Genomic DNA, 17,219 nt, shown 5'->3' with positions numbered 1-17,219 from the left:
CTCAGTTCTCTCCTGAACAATTAAGATTGTGGTAAAAATACAGATTCTGGGACCCTACGCCCCAGGGATTGGAGTTAAAGGAGGACTGGGTATTAGTAAAACAGCTTGGCCATTTATATATATATTTAAAGCCTCCCAGCTGATTCTGGTGGGACATTCACAGGCCTAGATAACTCTGTCCAGCTGACAAAGAACTGAGGTCCAGATTAGGAAAGGTCCAGAATGACTGTTCAAGGTCACATCTCATTTTACCACAAACTTGCCCCAAGAAGCATGAAAAACTGGAATGAGTTGCGTTTGAAAAGAGGCGGGGGAGCCATGAGGGTCTTGGAAGTGCCTGGCTGTCAGCCAGGATATACCCTCATGCTCCTCTGAAAAAGAGTCGGATGGAGCAAGACCCACCATGAGGGAGGAGCCAGGAGAGACTCCCTGGCCTCGAAAGAATGAGTAGGCTACTGCAGATGATCACAGCTGGCCTTCATGACAAGCTCTGTTCTCGAAAGTCAGCTAGATGGCAGTTGATGTGCAAGTGGATGAACCTCAAAGGCATCAGAAATTAGGCCCTGTAATGTCAAAGAGGAAGGGCCCTCCAACATCGCTTCTTTTGTGAAGAGACTGAGATCCAGAGTCAAGTGACTTTTCCATTGTCAGCTGGATAGCTTGAGGGGAACCCAGAACTAGAATCCAGATTCTTGCCTTCCTAAATAGTTCTCTTTTTTGGCCTAGACCAGAGCCACAGCATTTTCCAACATGAGTTTTTAGAATCATGGTAATGAAATCATGAAGAAAATAAACATAAGAGCTGGAAAAAGATCTTGGAAATCTGTCTAGTCCAGTGAATTGCAAAGCAGGTTGGTTATCAAATCCTTGGGGCAGGATCCATGCACGATACCTCCATGCTATACCCCCATCAATCCCAGCCCAGAGGTCCCTATGTAAGACCCTCCCCAAACCCAAAGCCTCTGAAGAATGAACAAGTGAATGAAAGTCATGTGAGGTGGTCTCTAGCTCTACTGTTCAGTGCCTCTTGGTCTTCAGTGGTTCCACACTCAGTGAAGTGGAGAGGAAGAAGGCTCGTCAGGTCTACACATGCATAGGAATGAGCAAAGAGCTTGGTCATTTTGCCCAAACATCAAGTCGGTCAGTTTTCTGACTTCCTATGAATGGGATCATACTAGGTGTATTCTCTGTGTCTTGCTTCTTTCATTATACTATATTTCCGGCTGGAGTGGAGGTTACCAGTGTTCACTTTTAATGACTCATTAAACTATACACAGATGCTTGATGCATTTTTTAGTATCTGTACTATATTTCACAATAAAAGAAGAAAACCTAAGGGAGTCCAAGACTGTTACTGTTCAATTTTCCTCAAGAGACGATATAGAATGGATGATCTTTTCTAGTCTTAAGAAGAGTGAGCTGGGACTCAGCCAGAATTTTTCGAAAAGGTAGGGGAAATTTTCACTTGGAGACCTGGCCTCAAAAGTTCCCAATGGACCCTGGCTGGTTTGGCTTAGTGGTTAGAGCGTCTGCCTGCGGTCCAGAGAGACCTGGGTTCGGTTCCCATTAAGGGCATGTGCCTTGGTTGCAGTTTGTCCCCGGCCCTGGTTGGGTCGTGCAGGTGGCAACCGCTCGATGTGTCCCTTTCACGTCGATGTTTCTCTCTCCCTCCCTCCTGCTCTATCTGAACAAAAAATGAAAAAAAAAATGTCCTTGGGTGAGGATAAAAAAAAAAGTTCCCAATGGCCTTTCCTTTTCCCACCCCTAGTGAGCATTCACTCAAGAGCAGCACTGCCCTCACTTCCTATATCACATACAACTCCTTGTGCCTCCCCTAGTAAGGCCCATGTGTTTGAGCCTCGGTTTCTTCATATGTAAAAAGATGGCATTGCCTGCATCATGGGGGTTGGGGTAGGGAGTGTGCACGTAAATAAGGTAACAGGACCCAACTTACCATACCTCTGACTGGGTCTGAATCTACACATGTGGCAAAGCAACAATGTGAAAAATGGGACTTGTAGGTTTTGTGTTTATAAACCCCAGAAAAAGTGAGGGCAAATCATTTTCTATAAGGAGACCCAGTTCAGCAACACTTCAGTATTACCTGCCTGGGCTGCCTTGTGTGTGCTCTGTTGGGAGTCAGGGTTTAATGAAGTAGGATAAACCACACACGCATAGTAGTTAGCCTCAGCACAGGCAGGATTAACTTTACACTCCATTTGCAAGAGCAAAGCTCTGCTCCTCGAGTTTGTTATAAAGGGATTTAGAATCACAGAATGATAGAGCTGGAAGAGAGCCCCTAAGACATCATCATAATCCTCCCCCCATCATTTTATAGTGGGTCAAACTGAAGTCCAGAGAGTGGAAGGGACATGCCCAAGGTCACCTACTGAATTAGTGGCAGAGCTCAGGTCAGAACATAGGTCTTGGGATCATAAAGTCTGTGTTCTCTCCATATTGTCATGGACCACTTTATGGCTGCCTTATAACAAAGGCAAAGTAATGCATTTCTTGTGATGGCTTTGCTCTGTACCCCTTTGTACACCCACCCTCCATATTCAGGTTTCATGGGTGTATGAGCAAGCCAGGTAATGCTGGGGAAGAGGAATCTGTGTTGCACGGTTGCATTAGAAGAATCTGAGATCATGGTCACATTCTAGAGCTGTACCCAAACCCAGGGGCTAAAAATCCGGTAGCCCTCATAATGACAGCAGCAGCAGCAGCAGCAGCAGCAGCAAACACATATATAGCATTTACTATGTGCCAGGCTCTGTTTCAAGCCTTTTCTACATTTTACTTCATTGGATCTTCACAACAACCCTACAAGATATGTACTATCCTGTATATACTAGAATGATCCACCTTTTACAAAGGATGAAACTGAAGCAGAGAGGAAAGAAGGAGGGAGGGAGGGAAGGAAGAGAGGGAGAGAAGGAGGAGGAGGGAGGAAGGATAGATGGAAGGAAGGAAGGAAGGAAGGAAGGAAGGAAGGAAGGAAGGAAGGGAGAGAGGGAGGGAGGGAGGGAGGGAGGGAGGGAGGGAGGGAGGTAGGGAGGAAGGAAGGAAGGAAGGAAGGAAGGAAGGAAGGAAGGAAGGAAGGAGCGAGCCAAGGGCAAGTAGTGACAGTACGGGTTTAAGTAACCCTGAGTTCTTGACAACTTGGCAATATTAGGTCATATCCCTCCTGGTGGAGGTCTGGGCTTTTCTAGCTAGTTCCATGACTACCATGGCCCATGGCCTGCCTCTTTGAGATTGGCCTGAACTTTGACCACATATCATCCCTGGCCTCAAATTCTGACGCCTTCCCCACCATGATTGTATGCCTTATATCTGCTATTATAAAATGGCACCTTCCTGGGTGATGCCCAGACACGCAGCATCTGCAGTATCCTGGCTCTGGAGGGAGACATAATTGCTCACTGAGTAGAGGTTCATATGGTCTCTTCTGAGCCAAGTCTCCCATGGGCCTGGGATTTAGTTCAGGCCCCAAATAGACATGCAGTGAGCCATCACTTTACTCCTTGCCACCATCCTCAACCAGTTTCCTTGAGTGGCCTGAACTGGGGGCATTTAGGAAGCTGCCACATGACACTTGAAGTTACACTCCTAGACTTGAATGATAGTCAGTCCCTCGGGTGCAGTGTCAACACCAATTCCCCATCAACATCCCAATTCTAACAAGTCTTGGTTGAAGAAGATGCCTTTGGATGTCACTTATTTATATAAGTTTCCTGAAAGGGTAATAAGAGACAGAGACAGAGAGAGACAGAGACAAAGACAGACAAAGAGACAGAGCACATACATAGAATAAGCACTGAAAAAGAAGTCAAGAGACTTGGGTTCCAACCCCATCTTTGTCAGCATGTGGACTCTGCAGCCATATTGCTGAGTTCAAATCCCGGCTCTACAACTTACTATCTGTTCAGCCTTGGCCAAGTTACTTAACCTCGGTGTGCTTCATCTCCCCATTTGTACAATGGAAATAACAATGTTGCCTGCCTCATAGGTTTGTAATGAAGAATAAATGAGGTAACATATACAATGTGCTTAGAATAGTGCCAGGAACATAGTAAGTGTTATTATTACCTCAGGACCTTAGTTCATGCTAACCCTTCTGCCTGGAATGTTCTTTTCTCTGGCTTTTCGTACACTTAGCCCCTTCTCATTATTAAGTCTCTGCTTAAACATAATCTCCCAGAGAGACTTCCCTTGACAAATTTATCTAGAATAGGTCTCCCCCCACACCAGTTATTCTCAATCACAGCCATGGTTTCACTCATAGCACACAACATAATTTGTCATTGATTAATTATTTAATTGCTTATTGCCTGCCCCCAGCCTCTAGACTAAAAGCGCCCCGAGGGCAGACCGGTTTTGTATAGCATTCTGCATTCCCAGTGCTCAGCGAAGGGTCTGGCAGATCGTAGGTGCCTGAAAATGTTTGTTGATCAAACATGTGAACTATTCACTATGTGACTATGAAATGCCTCATCCTCTTTCTGGTCTCATTGTCTTCATCAGTAGATTGAAGGGTCTGGGCTAGGGGTTTCTAAGTCTCTTGGAGTCCAGGATCTTCATTTGGGGAGACAAGATTCTTGATGGAGCCTGGCTGGGTATGCGTATAAAGGTGGGGTGGAGCTGGAAATGTCACATCAGCATCTGAAACTGTGTTAGCTGAAGTGACTGGTGCTGCCCACGATTCAGCCCCTCTTCTTTCAACTCAGACATAGCCCCCAGGGAAGCAGTCAAAAGCCTTGGATCCATTCTTGGCTCGGCCTCTAATTTGCTGTGTGGTCTTGGGTAAACTCTTTCTCTCTCTGGGCTTTCCTCATTGGTTGGGAGGATTCCTAAAAAAGCCCTTAGCTAGGTGCCCTCTGTAAATCAAAGCCAAAATCATGTGGGCCACTGATTTTGGCTTCACTATTTATTTATTTATTTCCTCACCTAAGGACATTTTTTGTTCAGATAAAGTGGGAGGGAGAGAGAGAGAGAAACATCGATGTGAAAGGGACACATAAAGTGGTTGCCACCTGCACGACCCAACTAGGGCCGGGGACATGGAAGACTGCAGCCCAAGTGACCACAAACCCATGAAAACATGGGCATCTTCCTAATGATAAGAAGAACAGCCACTGCGATGACCATTTACTATGTGCTGGGCACTATGCCAGGCCTTTACTTACTAATTTTTAATAATTATATCATCCCACAGAGTGGGCATTGTTGTCTCCATGTTTCAGACAAAGAAACTGAGACTTGGAGAAGTTAAGTCACTTGCTCCAGATCACACTAGTAAGGGGGAAGACTTAAACAAAGCAGGAGGATTCATCCCACACCCTCTCCCTTTTCCACTAATGGTTGAAGATTATGGGGTTCTAAGGTCCAGAGAGGAACAGGAAGGTGAGGGGAATACAGAGGTTGCCTTCAGTACCTGAAGGGTCATAAAGAGAGTCATCAAATACTCCTCTTTGACAGAGAGGGACATGAATGCTTCTGGCCAGTTCCTGGGGCCAGAGACTTTTGCCAACATTACATCTTGAAGAGGAGAGTCAAGAATAAGTTAGCAGCCTATCCGAAGAGAGCCTGGGGGAAGCAGAGGGAACAAGTAGAAACATCAAACACTGGGGAAAGGGGAGAAGGAGGCACAGCAGGGCCAAAGAGGGCCAACAGGGTGGCCTGGACCCTTGCTGGAGGTGCAAAGAGCTGCAGGAGGTAGGCAGGAGCCAAGAATGCTATGGTCCTCAGAGCTGAGAATCAAGCTGACAGAGGGAGGTTACAGAGAAGCAGATTTGGGCTTCCTCAAGGGGATATTTTTCTACTAAACAAATCTGTCTCTGTTAGTCAGGCTTATTTTGGGGGTTGCAAGTGACAGAAACCAAATCATGGAAACTTAAGAGGAAAAGACTATTTTGGTTCATGTAAATGGGTGGTTCAGGATAGAGCTTCAGGGACTTTAGGAACATGAAGGATGTCATCAGATGTCTCCCCAGCTCTTGCCGGCTCTTTCTCTGTGCTGACTTCATTCTGTCATTGTGCAGATGGGCATTGTAGACATAGCTGTAGACCCCAATGTTACCCCATCCAAGTTCAGTGACCCCCATCAAAAAGAGGAGACACAGCCCCACAGAAGGACTCTCATAGGTCCAGCTTTCCTCATATGCCCATCTCTGAGCCCATTACTTGGGTGGAAATAAGGTCTATGATTGTCAAGTCTGGTCACATGCAGAACTGTATCAGTCAGGATCTAACCAGGAAATAGAAACTGCTCTGAACAGAGGGAATTTATTGGTTACACAGAAGTGATGAAAGAGGTACAGAAGCCTTCCTTAGAACAGCGAAGCAACTCAGATATTACCAGTGAGAAGCCACTGCTATTCTATTTATTTACTTTTTTTTTATCCTCACCCAAGGACATTTTTCCTTTGTTGTTGTTGTTGTTCAGATAGAGTGGGAGGGAGAGAGAGAGAAAGGGAAACATTGACGTGAAAGGGATACATAAAGTGGTTGCCACCTGCACGACCCAACTAGGGCCGGGGACAAACTGCAACCAAGGTACATGCCCTTAGCAGGAACCGAACCCGGGTCTCTAGGGACCACAGGCCGATGCTCTAACCGCTGAGCCAAACTGGCCAGGGCAACCACTGCTATTCTTAAACTGGAGGGATAAAGAGAGAAGGTAGTGTTGCTGGGTCACCCAGTGGAAGTTGGAAGCATGATGGATCTTTCCGGGGGAACTTGGAGCCCAACCATGGAATAGATGTAGCTGCAGTACAGGAATGTGGCACCATCTCCCCTTCTAGAGAGCCTTGGCTTCTCCCCTTCCTCCCCTCCAATCTCCAGCCAGTGCCTCCCATGGGTCAGATCCATCAAAACCCAGCTGACATGGAAGCCTGAGACTGAGGGACTGTGGATGTCAGCACTCTACCCCCTGCAATCCAGAGGGGCAGGGCAAAGGCAGGGAATGGATGTAATGGCAATCAGGCCAGGAAGCAGCATGCCACTGTGTGTCCTGTCAGAAACCACATGGAATGAAGAAGTAGCAGTTCCCCCAAAGAAAGTTGGTGCTGTTTTTAGAAGGGAAAAGAATGGTGGACAGTATTTGCCAACTGTCCAAGTATGAAACGGTTGCTTCATGAGGTAGTGAGATGTCTATCACTGAAGGTGTTCAGACAGAGATTGGATGCTCATTTATCAGGGATCCCATTAAAGAAGGCGTTGTTGAGTATTTTGGAAGATGGATGGGACTGTCTCTAAATCCCTTCCGGTTCTTACCTTGTGTTATTTTCGACAAGGTTATTATTTTTACATCTGTCTTTCCTCCCATAAGCATAGGCCACTCATTTCTGTGATTAACACAGAATAACAGACTTGTAAACTGGAACATGCTGAGGAATCTGGCATCATCCAGTGGACCACCATCCAGTGTTTCTATGTTGCACCTGTTTCTTCTTGCTACATCTATGTTTCTGTGCCTGAAGGATGGTTGCTAAAAATGGTCAGAGATGTGAAAGTTTATCAGTAAGCTAGATCATTAAAGTTTTGTCTTCCCTCTTTGAAATTCCCAAAAGAAAAGAAATCACAAGAACAGATCTTGGCATAGAAAAAAAAAAATGAGACAAAGAATGTAATCATCATACTAGTGAATGGTTTTCAGACTGACATCTGTACATTAAGAATATGTAAAAATACCAATTTCATGCTCTGACAACTTATTCTGCATCAGGGGTGGGGTAATGCCTTGGGAATGCCAAATGTCAAAGCATTACATAATGTCAGCTATTCATGTGCTCCTTTGATGAGATATCACTGGGGATGGGAATTCCTTAAGGGAGAGATGTCTTCAAAAGAGGGAGGGGAGAGCAGAAGCATAAGAAAAGGGAAAAAAGGAAAGAAAAAGGGACAACAGGAGAGAGAAACTGTCAAATAAGAATAAAAGAATGGGCAAATTAAAGTGTCATACACATACAAATATATATATTACATACAATCCCAAATCCCAGCTATTATATGTAGGGGTTACTTATGTCTGTTTTCTTTTCTTTCATATGTGTAACAGTGTTATTTTTGCCTGAATTTTTATAACATTGGCAGAAATTTAAATGTAAAATTTAAATTCATCCATGATCTTATTGTTACTACAAATCAAAGATGATTTTTCTGTTCCATTCTAGTTTTTGTTTTAAATGTGTAATTTCACACAGTGGCAATCGAAATATTGTAAGTAAAAACTACATCCTTGCCCGGCTGGTGTGGCTCAGTGGTTGAGCATTGACCCAGGCACCAAGAGGTCACTGGTTCGAGTCCTGGTCAGGGCACATGCCCAGGTTGTGGGCCCAATCCCCAGTGGGGGAGTGTTCAGGAGGTGGCCATTTGGTGTTCTCTCTCATTGATGTTTCTCTCTCTCTCTCTCTCTCTCTCTTCCTCTCTCTCTCAAATCATTAAAAGAAAAAAAATTTAAAGAACAAACAAAAAAAAACCCCTCACATTCTTTCTAAAATTTTGTCAGAGGAGTTTCCCCCTATTATCATATGGATTTCAAAATGACCAGTTTCATTACTTAAGAATATTCCAAAGTATATTTATACTCTAACTTATCTGTTCTTGTGTTATTGGACTTTTGGGGCCCTTCCCCAATTGTTCATAGTCGTAGATAATGCCATATACATGTCTCCATATATTCAATATATTCAACAGAACTTTACATGACCGGTACAGTGTAAGACAATAGGGACTATCTGGAAGAATTCTCCTCAGGGTCTAGGAGAGAGACAGGCAGATAAACACGCCATTACCATTCAGAGCTAGCCTCCTGTCCTCAACGCGTGGTTCCCGTGGTTCACTGACCAAGCGGCATCAGCCTCACCTGCGAGCTGTTAGGATTGCAGGATCCCAGGCCCCATCCTAGACCTACTGAATCAGAATATGAACTTCAACAAGATCCCCAGGTGACTCATGCATACATAACAAGTTTGAGAAACTGCCAATTCCAATCCTCTCCTGTCTTCCTTGGGAGGTCTCTTGATTGATCATTTCCAGTCTTTCCTGCCTTTCCAACCTCTTCTCTACTTTCCCACAGCCACAGATACACTCAGGTCTCTCTTATCCTAAAAATGCCAGTTAAAATACCCCTTAAACCATGGTGTTGCTCCCTCTCTAGCATGGCCTTCAAAAGACTTGTACATGTTTGTCTGAAACCTCATCTCCCACTTCCTCTCTAATCACAGCACACTGGCTTCTGCTTCCCCCACTTCCAGGACTGTAATTCATTAGTGAGGTAGATGTAAGTACTTCAAAATTATGAACATATATTGTTATGGATTGAATTGTGTCCCCCTAAAAGATATGTTGAAGTTTAACCTCCAGTATCTTAGAATATGACCTTCTCTGGGCATAGGGTCATTGCAGATAAAATTAAATGTTAAGATGTGGTCATACTGGAGTACAGTGGGCTCCTACTCCAATCTAATATAACTGGTAGCCTTGGAAGAGGAGAAGAGACTCGCAGGGAAAATATGGCCATGTGACAACAGAGGCTGAGATTGAAGTGATACATCTGCTGGCATGGAATGCCGAGGACTGCTAAGAAAGAGGCACCAAAGGATTCTCTCCTAGAGCTGTCAGAGAGAGCATGGCCCTGCTGACATCTTGGTCTCAGACTTTTAGCCTCCAAAACTGTGAGAAAATAAATTTCTGTTTGTTTTGAGGCATCAGTGTTTGGTAATTTATTACAGCAACCTTTGGAAACTAATAGATATATGTTGCCAGCATTTATGTTTCCCTCAGCCAAGAGAGGTAGAACCCATCAAGGCCTTTGTGATGGAGGCAGTTATGGACAAAGAATTGAGCTAGGCTCAACTCCTTGGAAGCCCCCAAATTCAAGTACCGAGTATGTCATTGTCAGATGCTAACCCAGAATATTAGCAATGGATGATAAACAGAATCAGAAGTAAAAGCAAAAAGAATATTTGTGTTCCTATTTAAAGAAGCTGTAGCCCTGGCCAGTTTGGCTCAGCGGTTAGAGTGCTGGCCTGCGGTCTGGAGAGACCCGGGTTCGGTTCCGATAAGGGCACATACGTCGGTTGCGGTTTGTCCAGGGCCGTGTGGGTGGCAACCACTTGATGTGTCCCTTTCACGTCAATGTTTCTCTCTCTGTCTCTTCCTCTCTCTCCCTCCCACTCTATTTGAACAAAAAATGAAAAAATGTCCTCGAGTGAGGATAAAAAAAGAAAAATTTTAAAGAAGCTGCAGTCCCAAATCTTTTTTTTTTTAATTTTTATTTTAATCATAGCAGATGAAAAGTATGCTCTTTTTTTTTAAATCCTCACCCGAGGATATTTTTCCATTTACCTTCAGACAGAGTGGGAGTGGGGAAGGGAGGGAAGGAGGGAGAGAGAGAGAGAGAGAGAAACATCGATGTGAAAGGGACACATTGTCTGGTTGCCTAACCAGAGCCGGGGATAGAACCACAACCTAGGCTCATGCCCTTAACTGGAATCGAACCTGCAACTCTTTGGTCAGTGGGCCAAACCAGCCAAGGCCCAAATCTTAAATTCAACAATTCTGACTGGGATTCTTGTGGTTTGGTCATGTCTCATCCTTCATGTGTGTATATCTGACATAACAAGTAGCAAGCTCTTTTCCTTGCTCTCACCAAACTCCTCCTATCTCTTTACCCAATCAAGGACTCACATATATTCAAAAAGCCAGAAAAGACTACACAGTAGTTGTTAAAACTTCCTTCACCTTGGAGACTTGCTGGACTGTTGCAGGCTAATTTCAGTCCAGATAAATGTGCCCACTTAATAAGTTGTAGATCAATGCATCAGAGTCCTAGCAGGAAAAAGATGGTGCATACTAAATAAGTAACTGAGGAGAGTTCAATAAAGAGACAATTTGCAAAGTGGTGGGCACTGTACTCTAGAGTTAGCAATTACAGGGAATATCATCAACCCTACACATAAAGGGGCAAGGAAAGGAAGAAGTGGCTGTGTGGAGAAGGCCACCTGACAGAAGCTGTGGTCTTTTGAAGAGGAAAAGTCACGGAGACTCAGCTAGCAGACTAGGGACCTGACCTCAACTCCCCTTCTGCCTCCTAATCCTGCACATGCCTCTTATTGTTCAAACCCAACGAAAGTCTAGAAGACAAGGAAGCTACTGAGGCAGTCTATGGAGATCAGCCCTCTCAGGGCATTAGAGCCAGATACAGAAAACTGAATCTGGAGGGGTAGAGAAGATACACAATCTAGAATTCAAATCCAAGATTTCTGATATATTAACATGCACTGTGAGGCTCCAGAGAACAAAAATAGTAGCAATGGTGATTTTTTTTACTCCATATAAAGATTTACAAATTTAAACTTAATTTAAAAATACTTATTGATTGCTCTGGCCGGTTTGGTTCAGCGGTTAGAGCGTCAGCCCGGGGAACAGAGAGACCCAGGTTCAGTTCCTGCTAAGGGCACTTACCTCAGTTGCAGTTTGTCCCTGGTCCTGGTTGGGGTCATGTGGGTGGCAACCAGTTGATGTTTCTCTCTCACATCAATGTTTCTTTCTCTCTTCCTCCCTCTCTCCCTTCTGCTCTACCTGAAGATAAATGCAAAAATGTCCTCAAGTGAGGATAAAAAATAATTATAATAATAAATGAAAAATAAAACCCAAAAGTGTGTAAAGTAAAAAATGAAAGTCCAACTTCTCAATAGCCTTTCTCTCCCATTCAACCTATTTCCTAAATGAAGTACCTTTCCAGATATTTTCTATCACTATAACATACGTATGTATGAGATCCAGGTGTTAGCAGGAATGGTTCCTTCTTTTTTCTTTTAATCGTCACCCAAGGACATTTTTGTATCCATCTTCAGATACAGTGGGAGGGAGAGAGGGGAGAAGAGAGAGAGAAACATCAATGTGAGAGAGACACATCAAGTGTCTGCCACTCACATGACCCCAACCAGGGCTGGGGACAAACTGCAACTGAGGTACGTGCCCTTAGCAGGAACTGAACCTGGGACTCTCTGGTCTGAGGGCCGATGCTCTAACCACTGAGCAAACAGGCCACGGCAGAATTGGTTCCTTCTAAAAATTGTGAGAGAGAATCTGTTCCATGTCTATCACTTAGATTCTGGTGGTCTGTTGGTGGTATAGAAACATTGCCCCAATCTCTGCCTTTATCTTTAAAGGTGTTTTCCCTGTGTGCTTGTTTCTATGTTCCCTGTTTATAAGGATACTAGTCATGTTGTGTGAGGTGTCCATAAGAACTTCATCTTATCAAGTACATCTTCAACAACTCTATTTCCAAATAAGGTCACATTCTGAGGTACTAGAGATTAGGAATTCAATATGTGACCTTTTGGAGGGCACAATTCAAACCATAATACTAAAAAAAGACTTTAAATTAGCTGCCTTAAATACACTCAAAGAGCTAAAGAAAACCATCACAAAGAACTAAAGGTAATCAGGATAAAAATGCATATATAATAAATAAAGAACTGATCATCAGCCAATTTCTTATCATAAATCATGGAGGTCAAAGGCAGTGGGATAATATATTTCAAATGCTGAAAGAAAAATAAAAAAACTGTCAACTAAGAATTGTATACCTGGTGTCCTGGCCGGTTTGGCTCAGCGGTTAGAGTGTCGGCCTGCGGTCCAGAGAGACCCGGGTTCAGTTCCCACTAAGGGCACGTACCTTGGTTGCAGTTTGTCCCGGGCCCTAGTTGGGTTGTGGGGGCAACCACTCGATGTGTCTCTTCACGTCAATGTCTTTCTCTCTCTCTCTCCCTCCCACTCTATCTGAACAAAAAATGGAAAAATGTCCTCGGGTGAGGGTTAAAAAAAAAAAAAAGAATTGTATACCTGGCAAAATAATGCTTCAAAAATTAAGGAGAAATTAAGATACTCCCACATGAACAAAGGGTAATGAAGTGTGTCTCTAGCAGAACTGCCCTTCTTCAAGAAATGCTGAAGAAAATCCTTCAGGCTGAAATGAAAACACACTAGATGGTAACTCAAAGTATATGAAGGAATAAAAATCTCTGGCAACTACAAAAGTAAATATAAAGCTAGTATTACTGTATTTTTTGTTTGTAAATCCTCTTTTTTGTTCCTTTATGATTTAAAAGACAGATGTGTGGCCCTGGCCAGTTTGGCTCAGCGATTAGAGCATCGGCCCACGGACTGAAGGGTCACAGGTTTGATTCCCAGTCAAGGGCACATATCTGAGTAGCAAGTTCGATCCCCAGTCAGGGTCATGTGGGAGGCGGCAGGTTGATGTGTCTCTCTCACATTCCACCACTGCATCACTTCCACTCTATCTAAAAAATCAATAGAAAAATATCCTCAGGTGACGATTAACAACAAGAAGAAAGATGTAATTTGTGACAATAACAACATAAATGGGGAGCAGGGGACTCTGCTGGATAGCAGCAGAGTTAAGGTATGCTATTGAAGCTAAGTTGGTATCAGTTTAAACTAGATTCATATAAATCTAGGATGTTATCTGTAATACCTATGGAAACAATGATAAAATAACTAAAATATATACATAAAAGGAAATAAACAGGGAATCAAAATGGTACACTAGAATAAATAAAAAAAAGAAGGCAATGTTGAAGAAATTGAAGAATAACAAAGATATCAGACATGTAGAAAACGAATAGTAAAATGGCAGATGTTAAATCCTGTATTATCAATGATGAGCTTAAATATAAATAAATTAAATGCACCAATGAAAAGACAGAGATTGGCAGAATGGATAAAAAAATAGAATCCAACCATATGCTGTTTATAAGACTAATTTTTGGCTCAAAGACATAAATATAAAGATTGGGTTTGTTATACTGATTTTCCATGCACAACACATAGTAGACATTCAATAAATATGATTCGAATGAATGAAACAATGAAAGTTAGTATCAATCTTTAAAAATCTATCTGATTTATAAAAATATTTTATTGTTTTAATTTCCTTTTTTTTTTTTTTTTTATCCTCACCTGAGGACATTTTTTCATTTTTTGTTCAGATAGAGCGGGAGGGAGAGAGAGGAAGAGAGAGAGAGAGAAACATCGACGTGAAGGGACACATCGAGTGGCTGCCACCCGCACGACCAATGAGGGCCGGGGACAAACTGCAACCGAGGTACGTGCCCTTAGCGGGAACCGAACCCGGGTCTCTCAGTACCGCAGGCCGATGCTCCAACCGCTGTGCCAAACCGGCCAGGGCTAATTTCCATTTTTATGACTATTAGGAGGATTGATTATGTCATGTTATTCAGCTGTTTTAGTTCTTTGTCTATAATTCTCTGTTCAAATCCTTGGCTCTTTTTCTGTGGTGCTTTTAGTTTTCTAATTGACTGTGAGAACTCTTTATATATTATGGGTGATATCTTTTGGTGTACATGAAGGGAATATTTTCTCCCACTCTGTGGGGTTTTTTTTGTTTTTAATTTTCCTTTATTGATTTTAGAGAGAGAGGAAGTAAGAGGGAGAGAGAGATAGAAACATCAATGAGAGAGAACACTGACTGGCCGCCTCCTGCGTGCCCCTCACTGGGGATTGGACCCACAACCTGGGCATGTATCCTGACAGGGAATCGAACCGGCAACCTCTTGGTGCATGGGTCAATGCTCAACCACTGAGCCACACCAGCTGGACTGTGGTTTGTCTTTTAATTTGTTAATGGTATCTTTCTTCTTAAAGTACTATAGTAATTGTTTTCTAATTTATTTATAATTTCACTTATTAGTAATTTATATGTGTATATATGTATTTTAAAATGTTTTTATTGATTTGAGAGAGAGAGGGAGAGGGAGAAGGAGAGAGAAACATCGATGCGAGAAAGAAACATCCATTGGCTGTCTCCTGCATGCCCCCTAATGGGGATCGAGGCTGCAACCTAAGCATGTGTCCTGACAGGGAGAACCAAACAGGAGACCCTTTTGGTGCATGGGATTACACTCAACCAACTAAGCCACACAGGCCACGGCTATATTTTGAATGGTATGAGGTAGGTTCTAACCGTTTGTTTGCAGTTCTTTCAGCACCGTTTATCAAATATTTTATCTTTTCTCTACCAATTGAAAATGTTATGTTTATTATGCACCAAAATGCCTGAGTCCATTATTTCTGACTTTTTGCTGTTTACTCCTGCTGCAGTGCTACAGTGAGATCCATTTTGGTCCTGATAGTCTGCAGTGACCCTGCTGGTCAACTGGTGGCCTACTGCTATTTTCTTATTTTCATAGATTCATGCCATTTATTTTCTGCCACCTGGTACAGCTCCTAGCAATCCCTGCCCATCGCTGTCCTGCTCTCATTTCACACAATTCTATCCTATCCTAATCTGGTTAAGGTTTACTGACATGGTCTTTGAAGACGGGAAACAGGAGCCTTTGATAATGTTACCTGAACAAAACCAGAATTTGTGTCTTCTGAGCAGCCTAGAGCTTTCTCTGGTAATGTTCAGCCAGATAGATAGACTCCTTCTCTTGCCAAGAAAGCAAGGAAGACAATTAACCTCTTACTGCTCCTGCACAGCCAAGCACCGGCACAGAAGAAAGTACAGAGTAAGTTCTGAGAGCAACAGCACAGCAGAGCAAAAGAAGCCATTCTCGAGGGAGAAACATTGAACATTATCAAGAAAATGTGCAGCCCTGGCCAGTTTGGCTAAGTGGTTAAAGTGTTGGCCTGTGGTCCAGAGAGACCGGGGTTCGGTTCCCGCTAAAGGCACGTACCTCGGTTGCAGTTTGTCCCCGGCCCTGGTTGGGTCGTGCGGGTGGCAGCCACTCGATGTGTCCCTTTCACATCGATATCTTTCTCTCTCTCTGTCTCTCTGTCTCTCTCTCTCCCTCCCACTCTATCTGAACAAAAAATGGAAAAATGTCCTCAGGTGAGGGTAAAAAAAAAAAAAGAAAATGTACAATAGTTCAGGGCTTTAATAGATCTGTCCAGTAGCAAAGCAAGAACAGGGATTGTTAGGGCCATGCAAAAATAGTTTTTGAAAACTACAGAAAGTGTGAAGTTTGAGGCATGGCAGAAAGGAAGATAGAATCTTCTGCAATTACTAGGTCTGATACAAGAAGCACACCACACAAATGCAGATTGATATCAGTCATAGAAGAATATCAGAAACAGAATAAAGGCAGAGAAAAAACATATTGACTCTTTCAGAATAGAGACAGATCTTTGAAGCCCCAGTTTGCTAATGCTTTCACCAATTTAGTAAAAAAAACAATGGGTATTAATGGGTGAAATACAAAGCATAATATCTATAATTTATTGTGTATAACTATGCTTAATTTGACGTTGTAAACTGTATACCAAACTCACTTGGTAAGGTGGTCTTGATTATTCTCAATTAATTTTTATTTGTTGTCAATCCACAGTCCTGAATAAAGTAATTCACACAAATGTCGTTACAAAGACATGTCTGAACTGAAAATTGCATGACTCTGGAGACTGAGATAGGCAGGTGAAGAAAGTTGCCCCCTTATAGAATGACACCTGAATAAGGTCTGTCCCTGTGGAAGCATGTGTGTCCCTTCATGCATTAAGACTCTGTGGGATCCAGGGTTCATAGACATTTAAAATAAAGACATGCCTTTTAGAGTATGCATATTATGTAAACATATTACTGATGACATGCTTCAAGACTTCCTGTATGGAATCTAATTATTCTTAAATAAATTAGAATCTCAATAGTTCTGCTAGTCAATGTTCATTATATAGTCACTTAGATGTAAGCTTTAAGGAATACACTTCCAACTAGGAATGATAACAAATGAGAATAGAGTCCTTGAAATACTAACTCCTTATCCTTTGGATTTTATTGTAATGAGAATATTATACCCTTTAATTTATAATATATATATATATTTTTTAATTTCATGATTTTATAAGGAAAAGCAGACTCTAAGAAAAATTAAAAGCCATCTATATGAATGTCCAAATTTTCAAGAATGATTTCACAGCTTGGATAAAAATTGCGTGCTCTCTCCATCACCTTGCAATTTGAAGAACTGCAACATCATGAATAATAAAAAAGGATGTTAAACTTTTCAAGAAATCCAGATGGGCACCAGTGTCATTGAGAATTCCTGAGAACCACCTTGATTGCTGCTTCAGACTGGGAGCCTGAGTTGAATAGCATTTACCAGTTGCAACGTATGGGCTTGAAGTGACACCATTTCTATAATTACATTTTTAAATTGTACAGATATTAAGTA

Source organism: Molossus molossus, unplaced genomic scaffold, assembly GCF_014108415.1.
Source record: "Molossus molossus isolate mMolMol1 unplaced genomic scaffold, mMolMol1.p scaffold_m16_p_14, whole genome shotgun sequence".
Classification (NCBI taxonomy): Eukaryota; Metazoa; Chordata; class Mammalia; order Chiroptera; family Molossidae; genus Molossus; species Molossus molossus.
Note: the sequence above shows the minus strand (reverse complement) of the source record.